The following is a 27,123-nucleotide window of genomic DNA, read 5'->3' as shown; positions in this document are numbered from 1 at the left end:
TTCTGAGAGAGGGCGCGTTTCAACCGGCACGAAGCGGGGCGGAACGCAGAAACGTCTGTGTTTTACAGCACGAAATCGGGGCTTTGCCGTTTCGGCCAGTGAATCAGCAGCCAGCGACGTGACCCTACCGCAACGCCTACTGAAACAGCGCGTTCTCCGCCCTGCACGTTTACGTTTTAACGGGCGTGAAGTCCAGGGAACAGTAAATAATTGCTCTGCGCTGCCGCCGCCGCTCTTGTCAGCGCTGCGGGCTCTCAGCGCGCTGACCGCCACCGGGGCGCGGATACACCGCACTCCCCGCGCCGGGCCAGGCCACCCCCGCGCCCGAGCGAGCGGGAGAAGGTCACGGGGGGGGAGGGGGTGGTCACCCCCCGTTCCCACCGCGGCCGGTGGTCGGCAGTGCCCCGAGGACAGCGCGGTGCCCGCCCCACCCCACCGCCCGTGGGGGGAGGCCGCGGGGACGGTGCCTCCACCGCCGTACGCGTGAGCTCAGCGCGTCGCGGAAACCAACGGCCCGGGTGCCGCCCCCCCCAGCGGCGGGCAGGACCCGGCCCGCCTCGCCCCGCCTCGCCCCGCCTCGCCCCGCCTCGCCCCGCCTCGCCCCGCCTCGCCCCGCCCCGGCCCCGGCAGCGCCGCCCCCGCTGTTCCCCACACACACACGCACACAGGGAGTCGCTTCCTGCGCGAGGCCGGGCCCGGGCCGGCGGAACGGTGGCGCTTCTTCCCTCCGACTCGCAGGTGCTGGGGGTAGGTGAGCCGGCGGTAGGGCGGGGGCTTCGAAGGGGCCCGGCGGCGGCGCGGGGCGTCCCCCACCTCAGGCCTCCGGCGGCGGCCGGCAGCCGCCGCCCTGAGCGTGGCGGAGGGTGGGGGGGTGGAGCGGAGCCGTCGTGCCGGAGCCGCCTCTGGGCGGGGGCCCGAGCCCGGGTGGGAGAGGGCCCGGGCAGGTCCCTGCTGCGGCCGGGGGAGACGCGGCCCAGGGGGTGTCCCGGGGGGGGAGTCGGCGGCGTCCGCCGCTGCTCGTCACATTGCTGGAGGGTGAAGTCATTGTGCCCATTGTCTCCCCCTCGGCTCCCCCCGGGCGGAGCGAGGGGCTCGTCCCGCCCCGAGCCGCGGCGGAGGAGCGGGGCACGGCCGGCCTGGGCCGCCCCCCGCCCGAGGGACTGGGGGAGCCGCCGGGTGGGTTTCGCTTGGCCTCAGCGGGGCGGGCGGGGGTGTGCGGGTGGAGCTGCCGCCCGCACGGGTGGGCCGCGACGCCGCGGGGGGCCCCTCGGCGGGCGCCTGGCTCCCGCCGCCCGGCAGCAGCACCGCCGGGGCCCTGGAAACTCTTGCACTTGAACTCTTAGGGCACGGGGAGAGCGGTGCAGGCAACTCCCGGGCCTTCAGCGCAGTCCGGGGGCAGGGTTGGCACAGCTCCCCGCCCCCCGAGAGTTTCTCTTTTACCTCTCGGTCCTCTGTTGTCCAGCCCGGATCCGGTGAACGGGAGAAGCGGAGGGACCTGGAGTGACCGGGGATGTTGCATCTCGGCTGTAAAGGCGGTGGGGGGACAAGCAGTGGTGATAGCCGGCACCTTGCCGAGTGTTTTCCTTGCACAGGTCCTTCTGCAGAGCTGGGAGTCTTCCACCTGGCAGTGAACTATACTCACAGCAACTATTGCAGGCGCATCTTGGAAGGATAGGGAAAAATGGGTAACAAACAATCTGAAAGCCAGCGTGCGTGTAAGTGAGCTGAAGAGGGGATGGTTGGCAAGGTGTCCTCCTGCTTTTCCCCCTCCTGCTCCAGTACTCTCTGATGGAAAGAAATGGGGGCTTTGCCAAAGGGATAGTAGTGTAGATTTATGGGGATGTGCCAAAGGGACAGTAGTAGAATGTAGTTATTGCTGAGCAGAGAAATCAAAATTTGAAGCCTTCATGCCCTTGTGGTCGCTTATTGGAAATGTGCCTGTGTTTCCCTGTGAGGAGCACAACAAATCTTGTTTCTGTTAAAATACTGTAGTTGGCATTGGTGCTTTATCTCAATTGTCATCAAGGACGCCATTATTTTTAAAAAGCAAAGGGCAGTTTGGGAAATGGGCCTTGCAGGATTTAATTCTGTGGACAAAACTAACCATAAATTCAGTTTTAAAAATTAAATTTTTTCCTTCAAAGCTTTTTTTTTTTAAATAATGCCCTTTTTGTCAGCCAAAGAATCATATTTCAGTGCCTGATGAAATGTTTTTTACGAAGTTCATTGGACAAGGCGGCTTTCAGTTTAATATTCAGGCCAGACTGAAGTACAAATTCTGAATTGCCCAGCTGACACAATTCATTTGTATGCTTAGAAATGATGGCTGTGTAACATTACTTAACGATTTCCAAAATCTTACCATTATTTAACTGTGAACATTTAAATGCTTGTACTTAAATCTTTGAGAAAGCTGATAAAGCACTTTTTTTTTTTTTTTTAGATTTCACGTGAACTAGTTGTATTTGGTCCAGAAAGTAAAAATGAAAGTTTCACTTTTGCATAATGGCAATAATGCTCCTCTTAAAAACTGGTTTGGTAAAAGGCTGATTTTTTTTTTTTGAATATGCGTAACTCTTCTATATGTGCATTTCTTGAAGTATGACACAATTTTAACTGTGCTTTATACAATTCAGCATTTATAAAATGCTGAATTCTAGCTGTTATGTTTATGTTGTCAGCTTTTTCTGTTTGAGGATATCAGATCATCGTTTCTAAAAGAGGGAGAAATGTTTATTTGTAGTTTTCTTCTCTCCCCTTCCCTTTAAATCTACCAGACAAATGACATTTCTTATATAGAGCAATCATCAGATTTTGATTAGTTATGCTAGCTGAGGCTCAGGAGGAAGGAAGATGCTTGACAGGTGTATTTGTTTACCTTCACAGTGTGTACAGTCCTGGTGTCTCTATTAGTAAATGAATCATTTAAACTCCCTTAGCAATGGAATTCCCCGTTATCATTAATATATGCATTAGGAAGACTTGTTTTATGTTAACATTATCAACCTGTGAAAGGACACAAGCCCTCAAATTCGTTTAGCAGTTGGGTAGAGCCTTTTGTGATGGAAAATGCGTATAGTTTTTTTTCTGTTATTAATTACCATCATTTAGCTACTATTCCCCATGGCAGAAACTTCAGACTGAATTTGTTCAGTGGGTAGGTGATTCTTCTGAACTGGTCCAGTTTGGTTTTCTTTTTTTCCTGTTTGCTTGCGCCTTTATGATGCTTACTTAGTCTTACTAAAGTATTTCTTACTAAGATTTCCCACCCGCACCTCTCTCTTCCTGGCAAATAAAGTAGGATGCCTACATCTTTTCACAGGACTTGTGAATCCTGGTTTGGAAGCACTGAGAAAGATCTTTGAATTCTGAAGTACAGCTATACTGTTCTGTACCACTGTCCTCTGATGGCCTTTAGCCAAGCTTGTGGTCTCCATTATGGGGTCAGTTTACTCTGGCCTGTGGTCAGGCATCCATAATTAGCTTTGTGATTTGTTTTCTGAATTGTACGTAAACACCACATACCAGCCTTGTAGAATAAATTTTAATACCTGACTAGCATGAGTTGATGGATACATGTTTTAGGCTCTGCTCTTCTTAGTGTGGTTTCGGGCTTGCGGCTGAGTTGCAAGTCAGTCTGATTCTTTTTTAGGGTCAGTGAGTGCTTTTGGAAGGACTAATAAAGATATTCACTCTAACACTAGCTTATGCATAAAGAAGTTGATTTCAGATTTTTCTCTTTTTGCATTTGTCTTAGCTCGTAAATTTCTATCGTCCCTTCTGTGTTAACTGATGGAAGATGTGTAGCTGAATGAATCGGTTTACGTAACACAGCTTCAAGATACTGAGAACGGTGTTGGATCTTAAATTGCTAAAAGCATCTGAATTGCACCTAGAGGTAGACTTCCACCAAAAAGGTAAAAAGTTATGTTGAGTCCTAGAGAACTGGTTGCTTTTATAGTGTTGCAGTGTATGATTTCCTTCTCCCCCTGAAGGAAGAATATGGAGGAGGCTGTATCAGGAGTACCTAGAAAACAGTTGGGTGTGGTTTTTTTTTTTAAATGTTCACGTTTTTTTCACAAGAGGAAACTTCCTTTTATTTCTTATTCTACGAAGTGGAAGTTTTATTTGTGATTTAGTCTAAATTTAGTTAATTTCTTGTAGTTAGTCTTTTAAATCTCTAGTGAATTTGTCTTTATGGAAAAATTAAAGCCTTTTTGTGTTGTGTATAGATTAGATTTCAGATATTGTGTGTTCTGCTTTAACTCAGAAAGAAATAAAAGTCCAAATAAACAAGTGTGACTTTGAACTAAAGAGTAGAATTTCAGTCTTCCCTCTCAAGTATTCACTTGAAGGTTACTTCAGAAAATTTCTTCAGGCACTTTTTAAATTTATTTTATTTCTTAGTGATAAGTCATTATATAAGTAGGTATTTGGTCTATTGCTGATATTTATGGATTGACAGTTTTCTTCCAAACTTCTTTAAACTAATGTTCACCTCATTATCCCAGATTTTCTTGTAAGGTTATTTTTTAGTTGATGAGAAGAGACTTTGCTCATCTGAGTCATCAGGCGATTTAGTCTTCTTTCTTCAGTGATCTCCGGTTGTTCCATGTACATTTAGGGCAATTCTCAGGCACTGCAGAACAGTGGTTTACCATGGTTTTGCTTGCTTGGTCCTTCTCTGGCATGCGTTGCTTGTTTTTTCTTTTTTTTCCTCTTAGTGCACGTACTGACTCAAGGACACAAAACAAAGCAATGGTTATCTAAAGAGAACTGTAAATGGTATGTAGGACTACAGTCTTACAGGCCTCTACTAGCGGTTTTCTTCCTGTTGTGAGCATGGCTTATAACAGCTTTAGAATAGTCTTTGAGTTCTTCAAAGACAGTAGAATTCAGAGAAGGAAGGAAAGCCCCGTAGCCAAGTTGTGAGATCTCATTTGTGATATCACCCTTAGGTCTCTCCTCATTAAGGCAAGTGAGGAGGGTCTCGACTGTCTGTTTTGCTTCACTGTTCATGGAAGTCGTGGCACACCTCTGTGAAGAAATAACCTCATCTCGAGATTTATCCATGATATAAGATAAAACAGGAGTGCTTCCATTACCTTTTTGTGATGGAAAGATTACTGTAGGCTTTTCCACTCTTAAACTGTGGCTTGAAGTCAGTCACCTGCTGGGTTACTCTTAGTATCTTGTTGGACAGGCAGCCAGAACACTGCAACTGTAATTGCCATTTACAAGATGAGAATAGCTGTAGAAAACATATTTTTTTCTTTTCTGAAGGGCGTGTTTCCAACAGGTTCACTTCACATCTAGATATACTGCACCAGTCTGAAAAGCTGATAAAAGAGTTGCTTTAATTTAAAGCAACTTAGTGAAGAGACCTAAAGAAATGAGCTTAAATAAAAGTTACATATACACAGGTGTTTCCTTAGGCATTAAAACTTCCTCTCTAAGAGGCTAGCATATCCCCATATGATGTCTTCTGCAAGATGCCCTTCAAACATCTTGCTGAAATAAATGTTTGTACCAATTCAGTTTGGTATAGCCACTTGTGTTTGCTTCCGAAGTAGAGCACAACTCTCTTAGTGCAAGTATCCTGTTATTGTTCAGCACAAACTGTCATTGTGGGACTATGTCAGTTCTGTTCTGTTTCTATTTATAGTTGAGACAAATGACTGTTAAACAAACGTTTTTCTATAGGTCCTTTAGCTGCTCCCATAAGGCAGATTAGAGCTCTTGTTCTAAATTGGAGGCCCTGGCTGTCCCCTTCAATTGTTCCAGTTAGTGAATGAAGAACTGCTTCAGCAAGAGGACTAACTCTGGAGAAACTGTCTGCAGTAAGAATCATGTTGCTTTGTTCTCATTGTGTTTCAGTGATGCTGCATATCCCTAATAAATACAAGCATCAGTTTTAAGTTTCTCAGTTAACAAACAGATTTTTCATGTAAAACCGAACTCCGTGAGCCACATTGCGTTAATGAAGTTCTGTTTTTATCTGAAAATGCTTCATCTGTAAGACAGTTCCAGCTATACTGTTTAGCGCACTGTGTAAGGCCTTGGGTGAGACAGATTTACCTCGTGTATGTTTTCAAGAAATGGTTTGTAGGGAGTGCAAAGTGGAGGTTCACGTGGGACTGAAGATTTTGGTTGAGGCATGGGGATTTTACAGTGCTACCTGGCTAGCGGTTTGGATATGATGACATCACGGCACTAGTGTTGCTGCACCTTGTTTTTATTTTTAAATATTTATATAAAATACCCTTGTTACCTGTCTGCTCTTGGGCAAATGAGAGTCTGTCTTAGCACCATCATGGTTGCGTTCCAGAGGAAGACTATTGGTGGTGCCATGCCTAAATGCCTCCATTCATCTATTTCCTTTGCTGAAGGTACATGGTGCACAGAATTTACAGTGTATTTCAGTGAAGCTGGAGAAAGGGAGGGATGTTTTGGTAGATCTTCTGCAGTATTGTCATTCAGAAAGTCTTGGGAAGAAACATTTATACCTTTTTCAGGAAATGAAAGGCTTTTATTATCTCTAAATTAGATAGTTGATGAGTGCTTTGGGCTTTTTATGACCTGAAAATTGGGGCCATATGCTCAGCTCATATTCAGTGCTGGAGCTCTTCCTTGTATCAAGATCTAATTGTACCTTGACAGTAAATGTTTTAGTAACTATTAACTGAACATCTGTAGAGGAACTGTATATAAAGTGGAGATGCTGATAGAGGGTGGTCGTTGCAACATACTGTTTGGCTTTTCTCCTTCATATCAGAATGTTTTATGTAGGGAGCACCCAATTGTCCCTCAGACATCTAATAGTGGAAGAAGATTTGGATGGGAATAAATAGTGGCTGTAGTGAGACCACCCAACTAGCAAAGGTGAAGTCTGCTGAGAAACTCTTCTTTCTGATCAGACATTGGGAAGTATCTTACTTTGGGTCTGCTTTTTGTGTATCTGTAATAAGCAGTCTAACATGGCGATCAATGCAAAGAAACGTGGCTGTAAGATGAAATGTGTTCAAGGTTAAGGACTTTATGTTCAAGGTAAGGACTATATATACTGGAAAAATAATTTCTATCAAAGATTTCTCTTCTGTGTGTCCTGATGGAGGTACTCTGACTTTGTGTTCCTCTATCTTAAAGGCTTTATTCTGTTTATACTTAAAATTACTCATTTTTTGCTGAGTTGAAGACCTTGCTACAGTTTCCTGAGAAGAGCACTTACCTTCTCAGTTTCATTTTACCTGTAAAGCTGCATCTGATACTTACTTTTTGGTTGACTTTGCATTTTCAAAAAAAGGAGTCAAGCTTTTCTTTATACGACACTGCTAAAAATACATCTTGGGAGACCAGGAGCCCTTTTACTCAGGGTCAGAGATAGAGGTATCAAACTTCTAGGTCCTTTTTAAGCAAAGAGATCTCTAGTGCCTATAGCCTGTGAAGACAGGCTGTTGCTTTCCTGAAATGTAGCATTTTGCAGTCAATGCAAGTACATCTGTGGGACAACAGAGAGAAGAAACCTGCAAAGCTACTGTCCTCACTGTTTCTCTTAATTTCACAACGCCCTGGTTTTAAGCCATCTCCACTTGGACTGAGGGATTTTTGTATCTGGGGACGAAAAATACTTTCCTCCTTAAGTTCCTACCTGACTAGTTACTTTTTCCCCCCCCTTTCTTCCTTCCCCTTCCTGTTCCTATTTGCTGTTGCTTTTTTTTTTCCTTCCCCCCCTAATGTGTCAGTACACTTTTGTTCACTTTGTCTGTGGTGGTGGTGCGTAGCTGCATAAAAGTAGACTTTGCCTTCTGTGACCTGACACCAGGCAGAAATTCAGCCAGGGTAAGAATAGAAGAGAGGCCTGTAAGCTCAGCACAGGAGTCCCGAGTCTTTCCATTATTAACAATTAAAGATGATTCCAAGATGAGTTAGGTAATGGATTAACTAACTAATGAAAAGAGAACAAGGATAAACAAAGAGAAAGATCCTGCCTTGCAAGAATTCAGATTATTTGGATTACATGCTGCCTGCCTGTCTGGGAAAGGACGAACAAGCTCCCTTGCGTTAGTTGTTAATTTAGTTAGCAGATAAAGTATATGATGTGCCAGATAAACTTATCTTTTGCTGCTGAATTGAAGCTTTGCAAGGAGGTGTTGTTTACTGGGGAATGGGTTAAGAAATAAAAGCATCCTGTTTAGTCCTGCCCAGCAGCTTTTCAGCTTTTTCACTGAAACAGTAAGCAGTGAAAACGGTTTCTTCCCACCTCCTACACCCTGCCCTAATCAACATAATATCATGGCTGGATCTAGACCAAGCAGTGTTGTTTGAGTAACATATGAAGACAAGTGACATGGTTTTGTTTTTATTGTAGCTTTTTTCTGTTTTGTTTCTGAGGTGTGAGATATTGCTGTATTTTTTTTTTTTAGGGCTATATAATCATATCCTTTTTCTTATCTCAAAGGTCAAACCTTTCTGTTTTCCAGGTAACAAATAATTTCTAAGTCTCAGTTTCAACCTAAATTATTTTCTACAAGCTGTGGGGATCTTTGTACTCTGTGCCTTTTAAAGCCATTATACAGAAAATGGCATATGCCCAATTAATGTAAAGCCACAGCATACAGCATTTATGGTATGGATTCTCTTGAACCTTTTGTAAATTTGTTTTTGTTCATCTCTGGTGGTTAAAAGTAAAAAATAAAGAAGAATGTATTTTGATATGGTTTGTGTTCCTCCTGAAATGCATGAAAACACACCTCTAAGAGTAGGCAGAATAGTTTTATTGTGCAAAAAGTCATTCAGTAAGAGGACAAATTAAGAACTCTGAAAGAAGGGAGCTTCCAGTTGGCAGTACAGTGAACAAAAATACTTTCTAGAAAGCCTCGGTAGATTGTTGCTTTTATCTGCAGAAAAGCAATGTAGGTACTGAAGCTCTCTGTAAAATGTAGTCCTTCTGAAGTTAGAACTACTCACCTTTAAAGTTCAGCTCTCTGAAATGTGTGCTTTGCACAGTGTTACTGTAGACTAGTAACTGAATATGGGTGGTTCTAGAATATTTTGTGATGAAGATAAAACCTTGTTTTGGTGATTTGATTTCCTTCAAAAAAGGAGGTTATTAGATTTACTTTCATTATGACATAACTGTTAAGTCATCAAAGTAGTGACTGGAGTATGACTTAGAGTAAGTATTGTCTAACTCGATCTGTACTTGCAGTAACTTGTTTGGTGGGCATTCTGCAAAACAGTGCATTTTGTAGGTGAAGGATGGCTCAGGTATTAATAGTTGTGTAGAATGCAAAAAGTCTGTTGTAAAGTCAAGGAAGATGCCTTTAGGATGCTGGTAGGTTTGGTTTTGTGTTTTTGGTTTTGGTTTGGTTTTTTTTCTCCCAGAAACCATGATAATGAGTGTACTAAAATACTAGAATCAGGTAGGTATGGCTTCTGCAGCAATTAGATGACTTACTCGCCCTGTGTTTGTAATGGTGAAGGATTGTACATGTCAATAAAGTGAAATTGATTCTGCCATTGCATGCAGTTTACTGTCATTTCAAGGTTTCAGGTCAAATTCTCAGATGTTAAGAAATGCCAGAATTAAGGTTGAAGAAACAACTATAGTTTTATCACCTTTTGTGCCTACCTTTATTAAGTTATAGTCCTTAATTATACAGCTCTGGTTTTTTGGTTTGTTTTTGTTCCCCAGAGAAGCATTCATGAGAATACATTTGCCCTGTCCACTGGGGAGTCTGTCTAGCTTGGGCCAGCAATAAATCTAGTTTTGGGGGTAATTGTTCCCTTTGAATAAGTTTGGAGATATAATGCAAATAAAGCAGAAGACTGAAAATATTTTCTTCCTGCCTGATGAAAGTATCTGAATCCTGGCTGTGTATTATCAGTGGTATTTCTTTGTTGGGGGGGCGGAGGTTTGGTGTATGTGTATGCAGTTGGTACTGCAGTTATCTTTGAACATATAATCTGCTGTGTAATAATAGCCTGAAAGAAATTAACTTCTTGGGTATCTCAGATCAGGCTCCTGAGGTTGGTAAATAAATCCATCCTTAATCATATGCTTTAACATTGTAGCTGTTAATAGGGATAATAACCATGCTACTTCAGTGGGTTGAATATAGTATTTGACTATTTCAGCAATATTATTCTAACATATCAGTGCTCTGCAATGACCTATGATAAAATCAATTCTTGCTTTCGATGTAGCATTATATGCAGTATTCTTTTTTTTTTTTAAGTTACAGGTAACAATGAATAAGAACAAACAAAATACTGAGTACTGACCTGATAAGTGAAAACCTGGCAAAGACTCCATTATGGGGAAAGGGATAAAAGCCGTGCAATTAAACCATCATAACGTATTTCAGCACTCATTTCCAAACTCCAGGGCTTAATTTTGTTTACTGGATTAAGTTATTTCTAATGTAGTTTGTCTGCTGTTTCCTAGCTGTTAAAAATAATAATTGCAATCATATCAGCAAGTCTGGAAGCTACTCACCAGGCAGGCCGCTGCTATTTGAGCTAGTGGTATCTAATAATACTCTGTCATGCTTTACAGGGATCAACCCTAGACAGTATGATCCATGTGCTTATGCAGAGGGTTTTGTGGATGTCTTTGGACTGTGGAGGATGAGCTCTAGAGGAAGGCATGCTTTGACAGTACAAGCTGCTTTTGCTGCTTTTGTATTTGTCATCAGCAGTGTACCTTTCACTTTCTGCATAGTTAGCAGTGTTTTATCCAAATCCTCCTATTCACGTTTAGTCAGTCATGATTTTTGTTAGGCAGATATCTTAGCCAATCTAAATTCATACCCTTTTCAATACCTAATCTGATGTCTTTGTCTTTCTCTCCGTGGTTTGGAGATGCTCCCTCTTTCTCTTCCCAGCTCAGCTGCTCTTTTGTAGGGTCTCTTTGTTGTCCTTGCCCTGTGCTTGTTAGCTCGTTTTCCTCTAGTGTTTGTGGCCAGCCAGTCAGTTCTCCTGCCTCACTGCGTTTCTCATGAGATAGATTGTCTCTATTACTTGTGCCTAGAGTCCCCAGATTACTTTCCTGAACAACTCCTGTTGGCCTCCTTACTCTGCTAGTCCCTGTTTTTTCTTAGATTTTTCTCTCTGGCACTCTCTGATGGAGTCTATGTTCAGCTGTCCAGTTGCTGTTTTGGTGCAGACTTCAGTCACCCTTCTGACAGCCACCACTTCCACTGTTGTTAGCACTACAGCATGGTTTGGGTTGAAAGAGACTTTCAGAGGGCATGGAGTCCACCCCTGCTCAAAGCAGGGCTGCTCATAGGTCAGGTTGTTCCAGGACCATGTCTAGGCAAGTTAGGACTGTATCCGTTCTGTTTTCTTCTACCGTTGCCACTCAAGCCCCTTCTCTCCATGAGTTTAATCCTGCCCCCTCCACATTTGGTTAGAGTATCTTCTACATTGCTATTACTTAGTAGTGGGATCTTGGAAATGATAAGGCAGTTTCCTAGCTTTATTTTCTGGTACTTTGACCCAGCATATTGTGTATCTGGAAGAGAAAGGGAGATCCTGTTCGATTCCAGGCTGGATCGAGTTTGGGAGAGATTTTAGCAGATAAAATATATGCTCTTTGCTGAAAATCATGTATTATTCTCCCATTCCCCAAAACTTGCAAGCATGGCTATATTCATATTGCTGAAAGGCCAATAACATGTACATCGTAGATACACAGATCAGAATTCCAGCCTCAAAGTGCTGAATCTTTCCAGAGAGAATACTGCAAGTTTTACATTTATTTTCTTTTATAAGATAATTTTCTTCATTAAAGTGTTGTGGTTTTCTGGGATTTGTTTTTTTTTTTATTTGTTACTGGCTTAAGTAGTTTGGTTGAAATAAAAGCCCTGAAGAAGATTTTAGTATGTAACTTTTCAGCCCAGTTTGCTTGAGAAGATTCTACGCAGATTTGATATAGGATGTCATAATGGGAAGCGTTAGGCAATAATAGTGTTACTAGGCTTTCTTTTAACGATAAATCATTGTCTCCTGAAATAAATGACTTACTAAACTGTAAAAATGAGGTGAGTCACAATGCATTTAACTTCTTATTACTTTGGTTTCTGTTTTCAATAGCACGCTTATATTTTTCCAATTTGACTTAATCTGACTGTCTGCTTACATTCTCCTCCCCCATAACATCTGTTGTTTAACTATGAGGTGCTATATCCATGGTTGCTTTAAGCCTGATGCTGCCTTCTGTAGGACTTTAGTACTCTTTTATGCACTGCTCGTATCTGGACTGTAGAGTAAGGTCTGGTAGATGATTGCCTTTTGGGAATTTGTCCCACAGAATAGTGTACCAGGCTACTTTGGAAGCTTAGCTGCTATTGTAAGGACATTGTTCACTTAGCAGTGGTTTAAAATGTTAAAGCTGTTATCACCTCCTATTTATTAATGTCCTCCTCTTGGAATTTGCTAACCTATAGCCATCAATATAATTAAATGAATGCCCTTGCTTCCATTCAGATCTGGAGATGCAGTTTAAAACTATCTTATAGGCAGTTTAAACTGAACATCTGACCTTGCTCTGGAGAGGGCAAGGTGGCATTTCTGCTGCAGGGTAGGTTAGCTCGCAACAGAAACAGCATGGACAATTACTTGTACTAATGTAAACCTTTTAAGCTAGTTCAGCGGGACCTTCATCTGTAGGACTCTCAAACTACATAGTGAAGCTTACTGAGCAGAGCCCCTCTGTACGAGAGCCTCTTGCTCTGGATATTGGATTACATTCCCTTTAGTATTCATAATTTTAAAATAACTTTGTATCTATCTACATCCCTGTAGAACTTATCTGCCATGTTTCTTTTGGCATCAAGTTGCTTTGTGCGTTGTTGTAGGAAATTTTGTTAAAATATAAAAAAAACCTGCAAGCTGCCTAATTGCACATTAATAAAATTTTGTAAGTGTATTTTTTTTCCCCTGCAGAAATAGATTTTTAGTTATATATATAGCTTAATTAGTCTTAAACAACTCCCGGTATTATTGTACCTGAAGTGATAAATGATTTATAAAATAAGTAAATTTGAACTAAAACTGAGGGCACAATGAAAACAAATGGCATAGTATCTTATGGAATTCTGCAGTCTAGCTCAAAGTTTCTTTTTTTTCTTTAACTGTCATGTCCCTTGGCATATTACCATTTAATTCTAGTGATGTTTTCTTCATATATTTACAATTTGAAGTGACGTTGCTATTTTCCTGGCACTGTGATATTTAATTTTGTGCTTAGGGCCGTAGAGCAGTGCTTGCTAGTACTGTGGAATAATACACTATGGTTGCTTTCCTTTTGTAGAGTAGTAAGATAAATATTAAAGTGTGTCTTCCAGCAAGTAACTTAGGGAAATGTTTGAAGGATCACTGTGCTGACATAAAGTTCCTTTTTAAGAATCTTAAATAGCTTGTCAATGAAATTATACACCTGCTTCCTCTAATGTATTTGTGTAACTGTTTTCTTTGGAATTGTAGGAGGAAATAAATGGCTCCAAATAAACAGTGAAGCTCCTGACTTCAAAGAACTTCCTTCAAAAGTGAAATAACTTCACTTTCCTTTCTCAAATGGATAAAAAACAAACATACCTTGCCTTGTTACATTTTCTTATCCATGTGTATAAATCTACGGAGACTTTCATCTTGGGTCTTCTGTAGAAAAAGAATTATTAGTGTAGGATACCTTGAATTAGGTTACATAAGGAACATAGTTTAGTGGTGGACTTGGTAATGTTAGGCTAATAGCTGGACTCGATGATCTTAAGGGTTTTTTCCAACCTAAATGATTCTACAATTCTGTGAATTAGTGTTGGAAAAGATTTACTGGATTTATTCTCATCCGTTGCATATCACTATTACGGTGATGTAAAAAGAAAAGTTCCCCTTGCAGATGAACTCCCTGGATGAGAAGAGGCAATACAGCTAAATTTTTCTGCAGTGATGCTGCAGGGCAGTGTCTTTTCTTCTTCAATGACTGCTTACCTAGAGAATCCCAAAAATAGACTAGATAGTATCTGTTCTCATGCTCTGCTTAACCAGGACATTACTTAAGGAATATAATTAAAATATAATAGTTTTTACTGGCAAAGGCTGCTTAATTAGGATGCCTGCAGATATCTGATCTTCAAATAAGCTTATATATACACACAGATCAAATGTTCAAAAGTGTTGGACACCCATTTGTTTTCATTGTTCTCATTATAACTACAATATTGAATGCTCCTGAAATTCTGTCTTGTTTAGATTTCACTGGCAGTTCATTTCTTCTGCAAATCTGACCTGTGAGGATGGCTTTTCCCCATCCTCTTAGGATGCCGAGCGTGTGTGCTCTTGTTGTGTGTGTAAGTGTATGTTTAGTATTTTCAAAAACTTGGTTTGCTTTGGTCTGTTACCAAAACTTTTTATTAAAGTGTGCTCATTTTAATATTATGCTCTGTAATACAATGCTTTCAGCAACTTCCTGGAAATACCAGCATTTCGAAGATTTATATTGGTTCAGGTATACTTCACAGCATTTTTTGGTAGGTTCAGAGAAACATTTTCCAAGTCCATGATTAGTGAAATATTTTACTCTTATTGACAAGCCAGACCAGGTGTGAATTACATATGAATACAAGGACTGTGTTTTATATACCAAATGCTCTCCCTAGGTGTGACTTCCTCTTGCTTTTAATCAGGGCATATTATTAAATGTTATAGCATCAAAATCGCTAATTTATTGGGGAAAAAAACCCAACCCTGTTGCAGCTAGACAAGAATGTACTTTGTTTCATTAGAATAAAGTTACTTTAATTCTTTTTTTAAGGAAGGTTTTCTTCACAAGCTTCTTTATTATTTAGAATAGGGTTAGTATGCTTACATTGTAATAAAGTACATTGCTTTCCATCCTGTATCTGGTATTTTGGGAATGATTTTTTTTTAAGAAAGTATTTGTTAGAAAACTGAAATTCTAATGTATATTGATGTGGCCAGAAAATTTTAGCTTCAGGGTTATATGTTTGGTTTAACACTACTAACAAGCTTGTTCTAGATATGAAGAAGTTTGCATTCCTCACCAAAAATTATATACTAAAACACTTTAAAAGGCAGATTTGAATTACTGGAGCATCTGACATCCAAGGCATCAGCTTAAAAAACTTCCCTCTTGCCAGTTGTTAAAATAGTGAGGAAAAATTAAGATTTAGAGTAAAAATAATTCTTTTGAATAATCAGGTTGCTATTACAATATTACATAACTTTTTCTTTAATTCAACGATTTTGATAAAAAGTGTGGGCTATTTTAGATGTTATATCTAAATTTGACACTGTCCCACATGACATCCTTGTCTCTAAATTGGAGAGACATGGATGTGATGGGTGGACCACTTTGTGGATAAGGAGCTGGCTGAATGGTTGCACTCGAAGAGTTGCAGTAATGGCTCAATGTCCAAGTGTAAGGTTCTGTGCATGGGTCAGGGCAATCCCAAGCACAAGTACAGACTGGGGGGAGAATGGACCGAGAGCAGCCCTGAGGACAGGGACTTGGGGTTGTTGGTGAATGAGAAGCTCAACGTGAGCCCACAATGGTTTATCACAGTCCAGGAAGCCAACTGCATCCTGGGCCGCATCAAAAGAAGTGTGGCCAGCAGGTCGAGGGAGGGGATTCTGCCCCTCTGCTCTGGTGAGACCCCAACTGGAATACTGTGCTCTGGGGCCCCCAACACAAGAAGGACATGGACCTGTTGAAATGAGTCCAGAGGAGGGCCACGAAAATGATCAGAGGGCTGGAGCACCTCTCCTCTGAGGACAGGCTGAGAGAGTTGGTGTTGTTCAGCCTGGAGAAGAGAAGGCTCCAGGGAGACCTTATAGTGGCCTTCCAGTATCTGAAGGGGGCCTGCAAGAAAGCTGGAGAGGGACTTCTTACAAAGGCATCTAGTGATAGGATGAGGAGTAATGGCGTCAAACTGGAAGAGGGGAGATTTGGATTAGATATTAAGAAGAAATTGTTTACTGTGAGGGTGATGAGACACTGGCCCGGGTTGCCCAGAGAAGTTGTGGATGCCCATCCCTGGAGGTGTTCAAGGCCAGGCTGGATGGGGCTTTGAGCAGCCTGGTCTAGTGGGAAGTGTCCCTGCCCATGGCAGGGGAGTTGGAACTAGATGATCTTTAAGGTCCCTTCCAACTCTAACTGTTCTATGATTCTGTGTAATCAGAGGGGAATATGGAAATAGTAGGGAGTTACTTCACCCTGTGCTGTAAAGGAAAACAAAGGGAATTCACCTCTGAGTCAAAGTGTGGTACCTGGTTTAACTGTGTGTACCTGGTCAGGTATCTAAGAAATCTGAGTAATACAAACTGTACCAGAATACTCCTGTGTCCTTTTTTTTGTTGTTTTCGTATCAGATAATCACGACTGGCAGGAGGTCAAACTTCCCCTTTACCTTTAAAACAAAACCAAACCAAATCGAGTCCCTTCTGCAGCTCAGTCTTGGATTTGTACGGAAGTTACCATTGGGTTAGGGAGGCATGTTCATTTCTGACCCCTGCAGGTGGCCGGTGAGAACTTTGCAGCCTGGGATTAAATCACTGAAACAGATACCAGTGTCAGCTGAAACGCATTCAGCATGCTCCAAGGGGATCTTATCACAAGTTTAATAATGCTTCACAAATGAGAAAAAAATGTGCTGTCAGTTTGCTGTAAAATTTATTTTTAAGACAAAAACTGTACCTGGTCAGGATGCATTTCTATTTGTTTTTTTCCCTGTAGACTAATTTTGATTATGGGGTAAAAATATTTTATATTTTAGTCCAAAGTTGAAATTCAAGTGATTACTACAGTATCTAGTTGGGGTTATAGCCTGGTTTTGTTCTTCTGTATATGCATTAGACAACTGTCTTAATGTCCTGTGACATCCTTAGTCAAAATAATTTGGTTTTTTACTGTCATTTTAATTTTTTGTGGAAAGACATTCTCCTGAATAGTTGGTTTCTCTATCTTCTTTTTTTTTATGTGGTTATTTTTTTATTCCTCTTAAATAAGAGATGGCATGGTCCGGAGGAAACGGTGCTCAAGGATGACAGGATTTTGCAGTTGCACGAGAAGGTTATTTCAGAACTTGAGGTTAATTTTTTGTTGTTGCTGTCATTGTATCTTATTTTTTCATTTTCTTTGAAGGAAGTCTTACTGCATTTCCATTCCACTATCAACAGTGTATCTGTAAAACGGAGGCCCGGAGTTGTTCGAAATAAAGCCAGTCGTGTGGCAAAGCTGGAAAGAAAATGAAGGGTTCACTGTAATTTGGCTCTAATGCTTATTTGGCAGCCTTCCCGTCTTTTGCTGTCTTGGCTGGTGTTCCATCAGTCAGTGCACTTATATATGGATCGCTTAAATTCCATTTTTTCAGTAGCCAGCTGAAAATGTGATGCATCCGAAAGACTATGGAAGAGACCTGTGATATGTTATAATAAAGAAAAACACCCAAATTTGTTTTCCTTTTCTGAACAATCCACAGTTACTCTACTATCTATTAAAGTCGTGATTTTTTTTTTAATCAGTTTGTCTGTTGAAGTTCCTGTCACTTTAAAAAAGAATGAATCTTATGTAAGACCAAAAAATTTCATGGTGTTTCTTCTCAAGGTTTATTGTTTCAGTCTGATTCATTTCCTGTTTTTCTGCTAATGCACTGACAAAAGCAGAAATAAGTATGCTTCAACTGTTTGTAAATCTAGAAAATATGTAATTTACTGTATTAAAGTGACTGTGTGTAACTGTAAATGATGCAGAGATTTATACAGTACTTCCCTCTGTCAGTCCCTGGTCATGCACTTGCTTCCCTGGCTAACCCCGATGCTCCAAGGCTTTGTATCTCTCGATGGCAATTCTCCTCTGATACGAGGCAGATGAAGATAAGTTAAACTTCTGTTCTCATATCATAACGTGAGAACAAGGAGATAATCAGTGAGATTAGTAGCAAATTAAATACTGATTTTAAAGGAGTGATATTTTTGAGCTGTGTTTTGTTAGGCTGTTGAGCTTATTACCATAGACTTTCTTGGGGATTCACAGCATTGAGAGGGAAGAGATTTGATATTTCTATGGATGGCAATATACAAAGTGCTAGAATATACTGGCAGGGAGATAAACTTACTTTTTTGGATTTGAAAGCAGTCTGACAAGTTAAGAATTCACGTTTAGGACGTGGACCCAGTGGCAGATTTCTTTCACCCTCTCTGCACCATGGAGTCTTACATGCTCTGGACACAGGATCCTGTACTTGTGGAATCCAGTGGAACTGTTCTTACATTCTGGTGAACTTTGAGGGTAGTTAGGAATGTCGATGATTATTCAAATGACAGTGTGGTTTTTTCATGGTTACTGATATTTTGAAATGTATTAAAATTGTAACACTTTAATACACTCTTATAAAATTCATGATGTTTTAGTTACGTATAGATTGGTCTTTATACGATATATATTAAAGGTATATTGAAAGGGTATGTCTTGCATAAAAGCTAAAACCTGTTCCTTTCAAGCAAATGCCTGGAAAAAGAAAGCACTTCCAACGGTGTATTTTTTTTAATGCTGATGTATGTAGTTCATGCCGTAATTCACAAATTTATGAATGAGGAGACAGTTGGAAGTTTGCAGTTTCTTTTACAAAACGTAATCAAATAAAGTAATTGCTTAAATAGCTTTTTAATTAAATTTGGGATTACAGTAGTCTAGTCTTTAAATCCTTTTTGAACTTGTATTTCAGAGTTTGTATGAGTGATAGTAGGCTTGGTCTTGTACGTGTTTGTTTTCTCAGTTAAGGAAGACTTTGGAGAAGCAAAAGCAAGGCCTTCATTTAAATTCTTTTTATAGTGAGCTTTTCTATGTGTAGATTAAGTTTTACTAGGTGTTTAACTATAGAAAATTTCATCTAAAAGTATCAGCCTTTCTGTTACAGTTAATGAAGTTAGTACTGGAAGCGTCATTGAGTTCTTTGTGATTGTGTTTGTCCTTTTTTTTTTTTTCTTTATCAAGTACTTGTCTTTCCTTCTAGATATGTGGGTCCTTCAAGGATGAGAAAAGCATACTCTTGAATGGTGTTAAATACCTCCAGGCTACCATTACAGACTGTATTTTGCTGAGCAAACTAAAATTTAAGGGCTTTTTCTTCAGTGATGTCTGTCATATGGAGGATACTCTAGTGCAAAATGAGCAGTGAATAAAGGGGAGAAACATAATCGTTTTGTACTGACATAGTCTATGGATATTTGAGAGAGACTACGGGAATACTGTGATAGAGGAAAAAAACATGCTTTATTTCTACTCCAAATGGTAGTGGGATTTATAAATGCTTTGAAGGATAGCCATGGTGATGAGAGACTGGACTGGTGTGCTATTTATGTTAGAGTACAGGCAAATGAGTGCAAGTTGTGAAGTTATTGTGGCTTAATGCTTAGTAGCCCAGATGTAGCAGGCTGACAGTTCATGCAATCCCAGGATGACTGTGAGATAAGAAACGTTCTCCTCTGTTCTGTGCATTGTCTGTGTGAGTTTGGCAAGTCGTATAGTATCTGTCTGCCTCCAGCTCCTATCTGTAAAATAAGAGCAATGCATCCTTTCTCTCCGTGCTTTGTTTTTAGAATTTACACCATATATGGAAAAACACACACATATGCTAAATATATGATGTAGTTGAAATGGTCCTGTTAGCTATTCATTTTGACTGGGGCCGCTATCATCAAGTAAGCAACAAAGAATTCATCTTTTTAGGGAGTGTATGGGTGTATGTGTATACAATGCTTGGAACTTAGTGTATCTTCTGTAAATAAGATTGTTTAATACTTCACATTATGAAATCAAGCATTCATGGGTTTATTATTTTTAATTCAAAATGTTGTTGGTCTGAAACACTTATGTTTTGTTCCTCACCAAATACTGTTTATGAAAACACAAAGGAAAGGTTTCTTGTTGTTTAAACATATAATCTGTTGCAACTGCTTTGAGGAAGCTGTAGTGACAACCAGAGGTGGTTGTCTCTTTTTTTCCTTCAAGAGAAGCCTTGCTCAGTTTTTATTCTGTCCCTGTGAAAATGTGCAAAGAATGGCAATGTTTTAGAAAATTGTTTTGAGCATTTTCTTTAAAGACTGGTTGGTGTGGCACCTAAATTCCTGAATATTTCACATACAACCAGACTTTTTTCAGTCCTTGTAGCTATTGGTGAGATACTTAAATGTTGTTGCCCAGCTGCCAGGCATCAAGTCAGTAATGAGAGACTCAAGTGAAAATGGGGAAATACTTCCCCTGCTTTTGGCTCTCTGATGGGTTGAGAGGCTTGAGATAAAGTGGAGATGCCTACCTCCAGTTCAGAGGAGGTATAGGAAAAGCTGGTGGAAGGAGATAACAGAGGAGGGTGAAGTGTATGCCTCGAGGAAGAGTAGGAAGAAAAGGCTGCATGCTGGGATACAGGAATTGAGGGTGGTGAAGGCTGAAACTACTGCAACAGCTGCTTTAAAACTTTTTCATAAAAAGAAGAGAGATTTGATCTGATAGCTTTCCTCAGCTTTTCCATTATTGTTCCCCTCCTGCCATACATGTATTTTTGTAGCTCTCAAACTTGAGCATCTGCAAAAGAAAATGATAGAAGGAAAGAGGGGACTGTTCACAGGCATGATCCTTAACCCCTGCTAAGTATTGGCCAACATCTGGGCCAGCACAGTGTCATGTGGGTTTGGTTCCTGGGGAGGGAGGGATGGGAAGGCTAAATGAAACTTAGCCCTAGATAGCCCTCTAAGCTGTCACCCCATGTGAGTTGTTACAGGAGCGTGGATTTATTGCAGTTTCTTGTCTTCCTCCCCTGAGATCTAGTTCAAAAAGCACTGCAGCAGACTGTAGTCTCCTTGAGGGAAGGTATTCTTCTAGGTTTGTTTTCCTCTTTAGAAACCCGTTAGCCTATATTCATCAAATCTATTATGGGAATAGAAGGCTCAAAAAGAAACTAACTCTAGCTAATGCTAGCAAAGTCCTCTCATTTGGTGTCTGCACACTACAAAATTGTATAAAATTTGTAGAAGACAACTTTTTCATGCCCTAAGCACAGGAAAAAATATTGTTGATATTTAAATCATTATAGAGAACAGCTACATTTTTTGGAGAGTGCTGGGATATAAACTTAGGATGGGAAATACTAGAATGAGGAGTCTTGGTAGTGTGAATTGTAGAATGTTTATGTGTTTTTGGGCAAGGGCCTTATGGAGTAGTTAGGTGTTTTCCTGTATGCCCATCTTTAGATGTGTGGATGTTGAGCTGCAGGTAGCTGCTGCTGTCAGTGCTGAGCATGAGTTTTGAATCTATACAGGTCTATACTGACCCAAAACAGCCTTACAACTTCGGCAGCTTGCAACATCTTAATCGTATTTCACATGGCAGTTTTAGCCTTGGCGTCTGTTTTGAAAAATAATCTTCCATTGTAGAATTACTGTGAAGATTTCACAGGAGTATTCTGAAGATTGATTTGTTAATGTTTTTGAAGCCATTAGTCTGCCATTAGTCTGGGAAAAATGGCTTATAGATTTGTGTGGTATTTGTGAATTCAGTGTTTTATAATGTTGTTGTAAAGCAAAAAATGTATAATACATAAGGTATGGGGTCTCATTTAATAGGGAAATGAGAAATAGCCATCCATGGAATGAGGTCCGCTCCAGAAAAATCAGTATGTCTGTGTGAACCACCAGGAATTTCAGATACGAGATCCAGCCTATAGGATACTTCCATCTGGCTTGGTGCCCTTCTCCCCAAGACCTAGAAGTGGTTGCTAGAGCACCGAGTGGCATCCAAACAGCAGCAGTTCTTCCATCTTCTCTTGCTAGAGTTCACGTACCTCGTGCTTGTCCCTGTAGTAAGCAGCCAGCTCCTCGGGTGGGAAGCAACTGGCCCCACTTAAATTACACGTGAGCCTATAGCACCCTGATGGTTGGATCTCTGTTGTGGACAGGGGAAGGGATGTCCCAATGTCCCTGAAAGTGGTGGCAAGGATCAAATACTCGCATCCAGCCATCATACATGCTGAGATTGAACCAGCATTTTAATCGCCTTCCAGTGCGTCACCTACACAATCCAGTGGATGGACGGGGATGCTGAATTTATTTTGTGTGGACAGCTTGCATTCTGATATCCTTAACTTTTGAGCACTCATTTGTGCAATGTTCCAAGCAGTTCTTAGTGTAGTTTTGTGTGCCTGTATTTTCCATAGAGTATTTGTTAATGTATGTCAGATGCAGATAACATATTTTTGGGGCAAGGGCTTTCTGGGAGGCAGAAGGAGGATAAGAATTGTGTCTCCTGTAACCACATTAGCACATGTGATGTCATTACTATTGCCATGAGTTACTATTGCTGTGCAATTCCTGCCAGGTGTGGCATGGCTGTATTGGACTTTTATGTGGTATAGTTATAGTTCCCATAGTGGGAAATACTTGATTCTACATGAAAAAAATCTTCTTAATACAAAAATTTTATTGTCCTGGTTGCTAGAGAAAGACTTGGTCTCTGCTTTCTTGGTGTATCTTGATACTCTAGACAAATGTAAAAGGATTAGAAAAGGTGTCCTTATTGCAATAGAAAGTTAAAGTAGGAGCCCTAGTTGTCACAAATACTGAAACACAGGCGTGATCCTTGTATATTAATTTCCTCCTTTGTTATCCAGCCAAACTTAAGGAGGGAGTAGATGATGTCACTTACACAATTATTTTACACCAGGCTAAGAGAGTACCTAATGAAAGAAGGGCAACTTCTAAAAAATGATTACTTTTGTTTTTCTTATGGTCCTGGGAACAATTTGTGTCCCATCTTCCCCTTCTTTCCCTCCTCTCAGTAATTTGTGTGCCACAGTGTTAATGGTGAGGTGAAATTAGTGAATAATCAATATTGCATCAATGTGCCGGTTGGAGAGAGTTCTGACTTCTCTGGTAGCTTATCTTTTGCTCCACCCATTTCATATTTCTTCTGTCTCTCTTGTTTCCTCTCCCCGCTTCTGTCTCAGCAGCACAGTGCTCTCTAGGTTTGTGGTTCCAGAGGTTACTCTGTAGCTGGACATTTGGAGGGCATTAAATAGAAAGGAGAGGGATTGTACCCAGACAGGGAAAGCTGTTAAGTTTTAATAACTTGCTAGTTGTTTCGGACACAAACTCTTTCCTGTTCCATTGAAAAGCCACAAATGTAGCTGAAGCTGCTGTAACCTCTCTAAAGGGGAAGTGCGGGCGGATATAAACTACTCTATATCAAAATTTAAACAAAGCAGTATCTTCTTGAATGTGGCTGTTATCTTCCTAGTATGGAACAATGTCAGCCTGACCAGCAGTTATTTAAAAGGGCTGCACTCAGCATACACTTCAGTTTGAGTTAAAGCCTGCTAGTGTAAGTAAATAATGACAGCCTTGTGATGCGACACGGAACAATTCCTTTTTGGACATAGTGTTGTAACATGCGAGTTGACTTGACAGATTGTTTTTCTAATTTATTTGCATTTATTATTCATATTCCCTACCTGTTTTGATGTTAGAATCCTTTAGTGTGCCTAGGCCGTTCTGCTTCCTTACATTCCATTGCACAGCTCTTGGTTATACAACTGTGATAGCTACAACGTGATGATTTTCTTTTGCTGGGTGACAACAGTTTTGTTCTTCCAAGGAGGATTCTTTAATAATGCTGGCTAAAAGTTTGCAGCAGAGCACTTCTGTAGTTGAACACAACTTTAAAAGAGTGAGGAATCGTTTATGTTCTTTCAGTCCAATATTTGATAGCTTTCAATTGGTAGAATGATTTGAAGATGGACGCTTGACAGTGGGATTGCAAATCAGAAGGATCAATAAGGACAGAAAGGGAATTGTCATGAATACTTTTATTGATAATGGTGATCCTACTTAAAAGATAGGTGCAGGAGAAAGACTTGAGGAAAAATGAAGGAAAGAGCAGCTAAAAGAACTTCAGAATTAATTTGAATAATTTTTCAGTTACAGTTTTTGTAAATTGTGTCAGTATCTACTGTTTTGAATCACAGACTTGAAGTTTCTAAATAACTATCAAATCGTACAAATTCCCATTTTCACAACTTCTCTATGTTAAAATGATCTGATTAGAATGTCTCAATTCTAAACTCCTAGAACTTTTTTGACACTTTATATGCCTTCTTTTTTGGGTAAAGTTGTTAAACTTCAAAATCATTGAAAAAGTTGATCCCACACTGGAAACAGATGTGCAGCTGAGGTTTTTGCAGGGGACTTTCATTCCTTAATAACACTGATCGGGCCTGTTTTATTCCCTGTTTTGGCACTGTTACAGCGTATGATTCATTTGTCTCATGCTAGCTGTAGCAAGGAAACCACACGCGTATTGCAACGTAATAAGGGTAGAGAAGTACATTTCAAATCACATACAGAACAGTCAACAAGGCTATTTTTTCATTCTGTAGAAGTTTTGCCCTGTATTATAAAGCAGACTTGGGGAAAAAACTAATCTCTCTCACAGATGTGTTTCACCTTTGCTGTAGGCAGTTCTGTGCTGCCTGAAGAATGGAGCTGGTGATAATACTCCATTCTTGAAACCTTAAATAGTTTTGGTGTTTGTTTACCCTGGCTGTTTCCTCCCCCTCTCCCCCCTGAGAAAACATACTGCATTTTTTGAATTTGTTTGAATAGCCAGCGGAAAGGTCTGGGTTGAGACTAGAGCCTAGGGTTTATACCTGTGTAGTGATCCCTACAGCTGAGGGGGAGGAAGCTGTGGTAGCTGGACTTCCCAGAGAGCAGCTGGCATCGTGTCCAGGTATTTTTGTATTGATCTTGCTGGGATTGTCCAGATCACAGTCCACTGAGTTGGAACAGGATCTCTTAGTAAACTCAGTTAACTCCAGGTAATGTTTGATAGTGTCACCAGGTTATCTAGAGGCAGACATGGACCTTTGTGAGTATGAAACTTGAAGTTCTTTGGGTTAGGTTTTCGTTCAAATGTCAACATCATCTCTGGTTTGTCTGGTTTCTCTGTCAAATGCTCATTTTTCTCTCAGGAGCTGATTTTCATTCAAGAACAGAATGATGTTGTCAGTAGCTGCAGAAGCTAAATGTCATTATCCTTGAATGTTCGTGTGCAGGTTTGTAAAATCCATGTTTTAAATCTGTTTCAGCTACTGCTGTCCTCTGTGAGGGTTCTTCTCTTTCACGTGGTGCTCGCTATATGTCAGGCAGAAGCTCTGGTAGAAGTGAGGAGCCTTTTATTACAAATGTATGGGGGTAGCTGAGAGTAAGGCATAAAGACAGCTCACAAGGTCCTTGTGCAGTGAGGTGACTGCGAGTGTCCTTTTGCATACAGGATTGAGTTTGAGGATATGAGCTGTCATGCTCGTGAACGTGCCTTCATGTCTGTGTGTGGCTTGCTGAGAGTGAATGCTACCTTTCTGAGTAAAAATTCAGAATGTTATTGGTGTTGGGTTGGAGCAGAGGTGGTCCCTGTAGCTGTAAAAAGCTGAGTGAATGGAGGAGGCTTTTGAGTTAATTTTTTGAGATCTTTTTAGTGTTATTTTTCGTTCCCAGATAGCCAGTGTGAGGTATTCTGCCACCATCATGGACTGCAGGCGGTTTCAGGAATCCCTTAGTCTTAAGTGATCTGCAGAGTATACAAACTGTTAGCTTTGGCTCCAGTTTCTGCTTTTAGAATAATTCAAATGACTGTTTCTTACTCGAGGCATCTGTTTTGTTTTTGAAGATGGAAAAAAAGACAAATGCACTGCAGTCTGCCCTTACTCTGTCTGGGTCAGGCTGCCTGGCCCGAAGGGACAAGGTGTGCTGAGGGTTTGTGCTGCTTCCCTGCCAAGCCACTCTGCCCGGCCGGGAGCACACAGGCAGGGCAGCAGGCTGTCCCTCTGCCTGCTTGCTCTAGCTGACCTCTTCGGCTCTCCCCACCGCTGCTTTGTTTTCTTCCTGGCTCTGGCTGATACAGAGAATTCACCTGAAGCCTGGAAAACGAGCCAGTCACACGGGGAGACTGTGCCTGATACAGCCGTAGTCTTGGACTGAAAAATTTAATTTGCCCTCCCTCTCTTCCTGCTCTTCTGCATTTGTTTTCCGATTCAGGAATCTAACCTCTGAGTTACATTAAGTTTCTCCATTGTGCTATGTAACTACTTCCAAAGCATGTGTTGGCAAGAAAACTTTGACGTCAGCAACGTTGGGGTGAGGTTTTGCATTGCGCACGTTCAATCGCTCCGGTTGGTGCGGATAACGGCATGCTGGAATTCAGAGTTTGGAGCAGGGTGGAGGGGGGCAATGGGGATCATTGTGAGTGGTGTTTGCAGCCTGCCACTCAGTGTATAATTTCTGTGGGTAGAAAATGTACTTGACAAACTATGTATTGTCCTGTTTGTTTGTTACAGACATTTCAGATTATTTTGTAAATATTTGTGCTTCTGGCTTGCAGGAGATTGCTTTTGGCTCTTTAAACTGGGATTACAGTTAACAGTTCTTTGCTAGTGTTCTAAGAGAAGGTATTTTTCAGAAGCAAACTACACGTATTGCTCAAGGAATTTTTTTCCAGTGTTTACGCTAGGTTTAGTTAAGCAAAAGGAAAAGAAATCAGTAATCATCTACTGCAATTTGAAATTCATAATGGTTAACTTGCAAGTAGAAAGAAAGCAGGGACTTAAAGTCACTGTGTGAATTCATGATCTGACAGAGAAAGTGGTATTTTATTTTACAGAGGATTGACTTTTGTTATTGCTAATTAAACAAATGTCTTTGACTTGGAAATAAATATGAAAGCCTGTGTGTTAGATTCAATTTAAGATACTTCCTTCATCTAAGATTTTTCTGGATGCAAACAGCTCAGGAGAGCTATATTTAAGGCCATCAGAGCAGAACTGTGGGTGTCACTGTGACAGGATTCAAAGTGAAGCTGGAGGACTGCAGCTGATTTAAAAAATAAGAAGCTTTTGTAGTGTTTACAAATTATTTACTCTGCTTTTTAAAGGAAGAAGTCATCCTGACATTTGAAGACTGTGTCTCAGGTTTAGCCTAACAAGTACTCTTGGCCTGAGGCAGTGTCTTCTGTACTAATTCACTGTTTCTGTGGTCTAGGAAGCTTTTAAATCTGACTTAAGG

The 27,123-nt window shown here is 40.8% G+C and overlaps 1 protein-coding gene across 4 annotated transcripts in view; it reads left to right on the top strand.

The window, feature by feature from the left end:
• Positions 1–617: 617 nt before the first annotated feature.
• Positions 618–27,123, top strand: part of RNF19A (ring finger protein 19A, RBR E3 ubiquitin protein ligase) — a 58,341-nt gene continuing 31,835 nt past the window's right edge. The window contains exon 1 of one of the 4 annotated variants that reach the window (XM_074577526.1): positions 618–747. The gene's annotated coding sequence lies outside the window, so the exon portion shown is untranslated. Of the gene's footprint in view, positions 752–3,757; positions 3,918–27,123 lie in introns of those variants that run through there. The other 3 variants (XM_074577530.1, XM_074577527.1, XM_074577528.1) reach the window with 3 other exon arrangements.

Source organism: Larus michahellis, chromosome 2 (genome assembly GCF_964199755.1).
Source record: "Larus michahellis chromosome 2, bLarMic1.1, whole genome shotgun sequence".
NCBI classification, from domain to species: Eukaryota; Metazoa; Chordata; class Aves; order Charadriiformes; family Laridae; genus Larus; species Larus michahellis.
Note: the sequence above shows the minus strand (reverse complement) of the source record. Positions and strands in the feature narration are given on the sequence as shown.